The sequence below is a fragment of the Pieris brassicae genome, chromosome 11 (assembly GCF_905147105.1).
Source record: "Pieris brassicae chromosome 11, ilPieBrab1.1, whole genome shotgun sequence".
NCBI classification, from domain to species: domain Eukaryota; kingdom Metazoa; phylum Arthropoda; class Insecta; order Lepidoptera; family Pieridae; genus Pieris; species Pieris brassicae.
In genome coordinates, this window is record NC_059675.1 from 2,200,779 (window position 1) to 2,209,691 (window position 8,913).

The 8,913-nt window shown below is 32.1% G+C and overlaps 1 non-coding gene across 1 annotated transcript; it reads left to right on the forward strand.

The window, feature by feature from the left end:
* Positions 1-8,634: 8,634 nt before the first annotated feature.
* On the forward strand, positions 8,635-8,706 carry Trnac-gca. The gene has a single exon. It is a non-coding gene; the product is annotated as a tRNA-Cys (tRNA).
* The last annotated feature ends 207 nt before the right edge of the window (positions 8,707-8,913 follow it).

Sequence of the window (8,913 nt, forward strand, 5' to 3'; positions counted from 1 at the left end):
ATTAATATTAACTTTAAAAATATTTTTTGTAATTGAAAAATATTGTTAAATTTTATAGGATATTTAATACCTGGACAGCATATGGGCATTAAAGAAAGAGAACACCCGGTAAAAGAAGAGTGGTTAAGTCAAAAAGACGGTGATGACTTAATAGAAATGGAAAAATCTGGCAGATACTATACTGACAAATAATATTTAAAAAAAATCAGTGGCGCTACAACCTTTTTAGGTCTAGGCCTTAGATTTATGTGTCTGTTTCATGGTCATATGTTAAACTAATAGGCAAGTAGGTGATCAGCCTTCTGTGCCTGACGCACGCCGTCGATTTTTTGGGTCTGAGGAAAGCCGGTTTCCTCACGATGTTTTCCTTCACCGTTCAAGCTAATGTTAAATGCGCACATAGAAAGAAAATTCACTGGTGCACAGCTGGGGATCGAATCTACGACCTCAGCGATGAGAGTCGCACGCTGAAGCCACCACTGGCCAACACTGCTCTACTAGACAAACAATACATTGGCTAAGAGTAACCTGGAAAGAGATACTCAGGAGGGATTCATATCCAAAGGCGACTTACATTTCGCTATAAGTAAGTACTTACAATTAATGTTTAAATTTAATTGGTTTGACCAACGGTATAAGGTTTCTTATTACTTAGGTACGGAAAATGTGTGCTATGTGCGTATACACTCAATCACGATTATCGAACTAGTTTATTACTTCTTTACTTTATAACAAATTAGATAATTCATATATGTTAGCGTTCGAGAGTATCACCATCTGTTCATACATCTTGCCACATTTAATTCCTAAGATAAATTGTCGTAATTATTTACTTTTATGACAAATTCGCAGAAGTAGAACTGTATTGATAAATTAATTTTCAATTCACCAAAGCCGGTTTATATGGTGTAATGGTACTGTCATACTAATTATAAAATAAAAAACGTTAAATCGCTAAGTTTTTAGAGTTAGATCAAGAGTCCGTCCTACACTACGTCCTACGTCCTACACTCTTGCTTTTTTAACTGGTATTAAATGTATATTGTAATAGTTTTATGTTTGGAAATACAAATGATCCTACAATTTACACTGAACGGACTTTTACCTCTTTAGGTTAATCTCTTGGAATTGCACTCGACACTGAATTAACTGGTTGCGTTTCGGCCTCTTGGGAATAATATTAAAAGATCTTCGAGAACTTTCTAGGAAGGAGTGCTACTGAGTAGCTGATGTTCTATCCTTATCGTACAATTCTAGTACATAAGTATTAGCTCTTTCCCACGTTCTGTCCTACGGCGTTCTAGAATGTTCAGACTGGCTTCGAGAGGGTTCCGGTCAATTGGAAAGGAGTCACATGTAGAACTCACTCTGGAATATTGCTTCATCAAAGGCTATGTTCTATTTCAGCCTGCTGTCAACGGCAACATCTCTGTAGCTGTAGAAACATTTCAGTCAACCCGTCTTCGTAACAATATTACGTATAAGGATTTTACTAATGCAACGCGCGTACTACAGCGCGTGTTTGTAGTGCTAAGTATTATGATTCGTATTACATATTATGGGTGTATCCATTTTATCCAGATATGTATCCCACACTGTTTGTCTTGGGTATGGTAGGACACAATAAGTTAGGGGTAAGAAGGTCCTTAGGTAGCTTGCAGTGCTCAGACCGTACAAATTTACTCAGAGAAGCACCATTTACGCGTCTCTTGCACATCTTGAATATTATTGCATATTACATACATATTCTTATAAGTCTATATTATGTAGTATATAACAGTTAAACCATTCCTTTAAGGTTTTTGTAATCATTATATAGTTGAAAATATTTCGCGACTAGGGATAAAGTTGCTCTGAATCGAGATATGGTAATAATTTTTAAGAGGTCGCATTTTAGGAAAAGGCCAAATCTTAACACATTTTATTTCAAGCTGATTTTTGCATAATAATATGATATATCTCAGCTAAAACTTTTTTAGAAAATAGTTTGTAACACTAGTTAACTATTTATGAGGTTTAAGTGTATTTGTTGTACGACAAAAGAACTTTCCTGGCTACTCTTTTCTTTTTAAAGCTGAAATAAAGTATTACCACTCATATAAAACATAATCTGTAGTTTTTTTACAACATAACCAATTAAATATAACAATTATTAAGTTCTTATAAGCCATAAAACCATATTACCTGGACAAATAATACAAACAAATAAAATAATTAAACAAGTAAATTTCCATACCATTTCATGGAAGAGCAATGATTCACCCGGGCGATTGGACGTTTTCCTATTACCCGGATCCTGCCCGGCAACCATTATCCCGGGTATGACATATTAAGATAGTTTCACTAATATTATGTCTCCGGTGTCTTCGTTTAATTTAGTAGTATCATTAATGCTCGGTCATACATGATTTACATTTTTTTAGACCTTAGGTAATAAAAGAAAAAAATTAAGCTAAAATTATAAAACGTACGTTATTTATAATGTTTTTATAGGAATGTATTAGATATAAGAGAGCAGGGCTGGCCTTGTGACATCAGTGTGTGATTCTCATCCCTGAGCTTATAGGTTGGAACCCCGGCTTCACCAATAGACTTTCTTTCTATGTGCGCATTTGATTCGCTCGAACGGTGAAGGTATACATCGACGCTGGAAAGATGTCTATGGAAGCTGGCTTGCCTTAGACCGAAAACGTCGTAAACGCCACTGATTTATTAGATATAACATAGTTACCATGGTAACAAACATTGTATTTATACGTATGTATTGATATTGTAATAAAAAATAGTCTCTAAAATGAGAACTTAAAAGTTTGGATTTATATTTATTTCATATTTGAATTATAATATTTTCCGTCTAAAGCTTGAGAAATCTTTATTTTTTATAAACATTTTTAAATAAAAACTTATCTTATGTCACGAATATCTGAGGTTATTTAATGCATCTACAATATTGTGTTTATTCGTATTATATTTAAAACTTATCTCTATATACACAAAATTCTCGTGTCACAATGTTCGTTCCCATACTCCTCCGAAACGGCTCGACCGATGCTTATGATTTTGTTTTTGCATATTCAGTAAGTCTGAGAATCGGCTACTATCTATACTTCAAACCCCTAAGTCATAAGGGGTGTCCAGCCCAAAAAAAATGATATAACATAGAAAAATACATACAAATCTTAATTGTCACCCCTCTACGATCAAAACCTATATATATAGGTTTTGATCTATATATATATATATATATATATATATATTATAGTAGGTTATTTTTATTGAACTAAAAACATGTTTCTTGGAAATAAAATACATGGTAAAACGATAGTTTACCTACGAAACATAAAATTCACTTAAAATATAAATCTTTATCAACACTTTACTCAACAAAGAAATGAAATACAATAAATTAGTTTGAGAAGTAATAAACGTAATAATTATCGGGAATATCTAAATAAAATAATATGAAACTGGATATCAATTAACACAACGATTCAATAATTATTTAGTGTTTGATTTACTTTTAATTAACGAATTGTTATTGAGTTTCGGTTTCGGGGCTTAATACATTTATACAGTAGTTATTTTACTATGACTTCAGCATTTTTAACGCTTACGCCATTTAGTAAAAATACCACTATTTTTGTAATCTCTAAGCTCTTAAATCACTGATTACAATTTAAAAAAAACAGTGACGCTTCAACCATTTTAGGTTTTGTTTCACGAACATTTGTCCATCTGATAGGCAAGTAGGCCAGCCGTCTATGTTTGACACGCCGTGAACTTCTTGGTTCTCGGGATAGCTTTTCTCACTCCATGTTTACCTTCACCGTTTGAGCGAATGTTAAATGGAAAGAAAATACATTGGGATGGTCGGGATTCGAACCTAGGACCTCAGGGATGAGAGTGGCACACGCTGAAGCCATTAGGCCAACACTGCTCATAGAAAATTAATATAGCAAATAAATTACTTTGTTTGGTTTTATCTCGATTGAAGAAAAAAAAGGACGGATAAGTCAGTCCTCTTAAACATGTTGCATCCGAAAGACGTAGAAAGGGCGTTCTATTCCTCACAGTGCGAAGAAGAAATCTCGAAGCGAAGTGTCGTGCATGCCCTTACAAAATCTACCAGATCAGGATGGCACAAAGCTATGCCTGAATATCCGCTGATGAAAATTGTGATGGTTGATAGTGGAGCACACTCACCCAAATATAATAAAAGCCTTCGACTATAATAAATTGTCAGAAGCCGTAAATCGGAGTTATGAATAAGAAAACAATACAAGAAACAAATAAAATGTATTATTGAATTGAATCTGGATCAGAATAAATTAATTTTTGGCTAAAGTTACTCTCAAAAGGTAATACAGAATTATTAATATTATCAAAGAGGAGCCTCGAGCGAAAACAAATGAATAATACGTTTACAAGATGAAAATGTATTTATCACTGTTGAACCTATTTAGTTGGTTAATTTCTGATTTAGTTTATGCCTTTGAGTGCTATTTGAAGATAATACAGTTCACGGAAAGTAATCACCAAATACATGTTTATTTAACCAATCAATAGTTTATCCTACCATCGCATAAAGGAAATATGAAAATTGGCTATCATAAATTAATAACTATCAAAGCCATACAATAAGTTTGCGTGTTTACCGCCAAATTAACCTCATATTTCAACCGAGCAAATAAGCTGGGTTATTAGGCATTTAGAGCATATTAACTCGGCTATATCTCCAAATGTCCTTAGTTGGGCCAAATATAGGCTTTCGTATGAGTTTTGTATGAAATTTTTGCTTTACCCTGCGGCCGATCTCTCAGTCTCCTGTGTAATTCAATGACCTATTTTTCAGCAGATAGTTTATTCAATTATTTTATTTAGTCATTGTGTATAAATTGTAACAAAATTTCACACCTATAATAATAATAACGTTGTGCGTTGAAACCGAAGCGAAATTTTTATGAGCGTGTGTCTAACATGTACGTTTGTTTTAGATCCAAAAATCAACACGAAAGGTTGATTAACTACTATACAAAAATATGTTTTTTTTTTATATACATCTGAAGCGTAATAGTAGAGCCACAAATAAATAATATATATTGTTCCAAAACGGAAGAAAAATTTGTTTATGCTCGTGATATTTTAATACAAAAGCTGTAAAACTATATATACCGTAATGTCTACGTGAGGCCGTAAAATGGCATTTTAAAATCGATGCAATTTTTCTGTACACCCGAATAACTGGATCGCTCCCTTTGATGTTTTGTATGGTCTGAAAAATACAATATAATCCTAAAATAGATGTTTTTTTTTTCTCTTGAACGATAAATTGTTATATGTAATGGGTGTCTAATGGCTTCACAAGTCTTAACCTATTTTATCCGCTATCGTGACCTACACCGGCACTCTTCTGTTTGAAACTGTTAAAATTACTAGTTCCTTACCAACTATATGCTATGCTATCTTCAATCTTCTATGACCGTATGAAATACCATCAGTTATTATGTAACTTTCTCATGAACTATTTGTTAATTTTAAACACATTGTAAAACGAGATTTTAGCTAGCTTTATTAAGTATAATTTATTATTTTTATGCAAGCTCTTGAAACAACTTGTTAATTAATTAAATCATAAAATCAATGGCACTACAACATTTTTAGGTCTTGGCCTCAGATTTCTGTATCTGTTACATGACATTTATTTATCTAATAGGCAAGAAGGTGATCGACCTCCTGTGCCTGACGCACGTCTACTTTTTGGGTCTAAAGCAAATCAGTTTCCTTACGATGTTTTCTTCACAGTTCGAGCGAATCTTAAATGCGCACATAAAAATAAAGTCCATTGGTGCACAGCCGGGGATGGAACCTACGATCTAAGGGATGAGAGTCGCACGATGAAGTCACTAGGCCAACACTGTTCTAATGCTTTTATTATTGCAATAAAATAAATTAAATTAAATATTTAAATACATTACGTAAAGCATATTATATGTAAAGGAATTATATCAAAAATATATGAAGGGAACTTTATACAGTTCTTAATTATTTTGCCAACAGTACTAACAAAATATATGATTTGTATGCGGCAGCCGAACGACGATTATTTAAAAAACGTGACGCCCGAACGCAAAGGGGCCTGAAACTAGTTACTCTAAACTCGTGAATGGCTAAGGCTTACGATAGTTGTAAGACTTTTACTTTTATTTCCTCTCATTCTATCAAATAGCACCGATTTTACTCTTCTATTTCTTTTCATCACAGCATAAACACAATTCGACAGAAAGAGATGAAAAAGTATATACCTGAAAAGAGTGAAATTAGTTAACATTTTGTCCTTAACCAGATAAATTGTTGATCTGACTGTGAATGTTTAGCTAAAGTTTAAAACAAAGGCTGTACAGAATGCATATTATATTACATACCAAACAGAGTGTGTTTATTCAAAAAACATTGTTTATATTATTTTTACATATTTGGTACAATGCATAATCTTAATTATTAATGATACGCCAACTATTCACACAGCCAAAAAGGTCGCACACATTTTATAAACATAAAATCCATCCGATTGTTCATAAAATACAATTATATCATTATAACAGTGATTTTATCCAAATCTTTATTGTACGTGAACTAAACTATTATGTCTTGTCAATACTTCAATAGATATATATGTCGGAGAAATATCGTCACTACATCGATATTGACATCATTTGTAATTTAGCAGGTCATGTAGGTAAAATGCGGGCACAAAAATAATCCTACAATATTTAATTAAGATTCATTCCTTTGAACACTACATATAACACTTTATCTTAAATTATAACGAGCAGTGGGTTCAAGGCACCAATCTCACTTTTAATCACAATCTTCTCAGCCAAAAACATATAGACCCAAATCGATCATCACAACAATGCTCTACTGAATACCCAATCCGAACTTCTTAAAAACTTTGAAAATAACTGTATTGGTTAATGATGCTATGAAACAATTAAATAATATAACGAATCAAAATAAATTTTGATTCTTAGAAGTACTAGAAGGAATCTCAAAGAGTTACCAAAGCGACAATAAAAATCCATGTACAATTGACATTTCCTTCTAATCCCAGCTTTCCCTGAGATCTATATTTTTTACGAAATAAATGCTTACATAGTCTAATACCCACACTGGAATTGACGGCGTGTGTCATATAATTTCCCTATATATATACAATTTTTTTAACTCATCCATGTATCGTATACCTAGACAATATCAGCATATATATATATTGAGAAGATGTGTTTTATAAATTTTTCCTACAACTAAACAGTCTGTTTAACATAGCTAGTCGTACTATTATGTTTGCCCTTACCACGTATAACCCATAAGCCAGTACAGTCAATGTTTTGTTTACGCGTTGCAGATTGAAGGCTCAATCCCCGAACACGCGATTTTCAATGAAACCAGCTTATATAAGCTGTTCCTATTCGCTTATAAAAATAACAGTAAATAAAATCCACTTTCAAAGGACTGCGCAGCCATTTTGTGATGGAAATTGCGGGGGATCAGTTGAATGTTGATGTTTATGTAATATTTGTGTAGTGTTATATATATGTTTTAATGTATGTAATTCGAATATTAACTTTATCACCATTTTCTATACTTCATTGATTTTCATTTGGATTACATGGCTTATTAGCGATATGGTTTAGTTTGAGACTTGCTTTACGTTTAGGAACGTTTATATTTTTAAGTTTTATAAATATATTGATAAATTGTCAACAAAAACAAATAAAGTTCAATCAAGTATTAAGTTATCTGAGCTATCATATAGATTTCACTGGATAAACAATATATTAACGAATCAAAACATAATTTATTGTATAGATAACATACCGTACTTTGATACGTCAATAAATATGACAAGACTCTTTCTGCTACATTTTATTTTCCAATTGTTTAAGGTGCTTTAAATATTTATTAACCTTTCTTAAATTCTAAAAATTAAAACATTTTATTTGAGAATTGAAAAGTTTACGTAATATTCAACCAAGACTTAAGCACATTACGTAGCTTTCAGTAAACGGAAATGGAACATGATTTTTCACTTCCGCTTAGGTGCTTAATATTATATTAATATCGCTTATAAGGCAGAAAAGCTTTTAAGATATCATTATATACATAATTATAATCTTTACATTTTAGAACAATGCACTTTGTTACGTTTCTGATCTACTACTATTTTAATGAAATTACAAAAAAATATACCCAGTGGCGCTATCTTTTTTTAATCTAATAATGATACTTATTACTGCCATATATTAAAATCTAATACGTGTTAGACATAAGGGATTTTACCCTAAGTCAGTTACGAAAATTGTTAATCTTTATCGTACCAATAAGTGCTAATTGCGCACATACAAATAAAATAAAATAAAAAGCCGGGTTTTGAACTCACCACCTCTGACTCTTATCACATAGAGTATAGGAGAAAACGTAAAATTATAAATTTGGTTGTTCCAGTCAACTAATAATTTAGTTGGGCTAAAGCAGAAATCAAGTTTTGATACAATAATCAAATTATATTTCTTTTGTAGAAAAAGGATTGCCTTGCAAAGGATTCATAAGGCTAATTTAACCAGTATAAACATGGGGGATATAGCTCAGTGGCAGAGCAATCGACTGCAGATCGATAGGCCCCCGGTTCAAATCCGGGTGTCCCCTTATAACGATTATTTTACTAAATGATATATTTTATTAATTTCATCCTTAATGGCTGAAAACTGCCAATTAAATGTATTTTTAGTTACGCAATTAACAGCATTTACATTTTATCGAAATTACAACGTTATCTTTCTTAATTGAAAAAGGAAAATAAGAGGTATAAAATTGAAAATTGTTTTGGTATTTCGGATAATCTGTTTTTTTAGG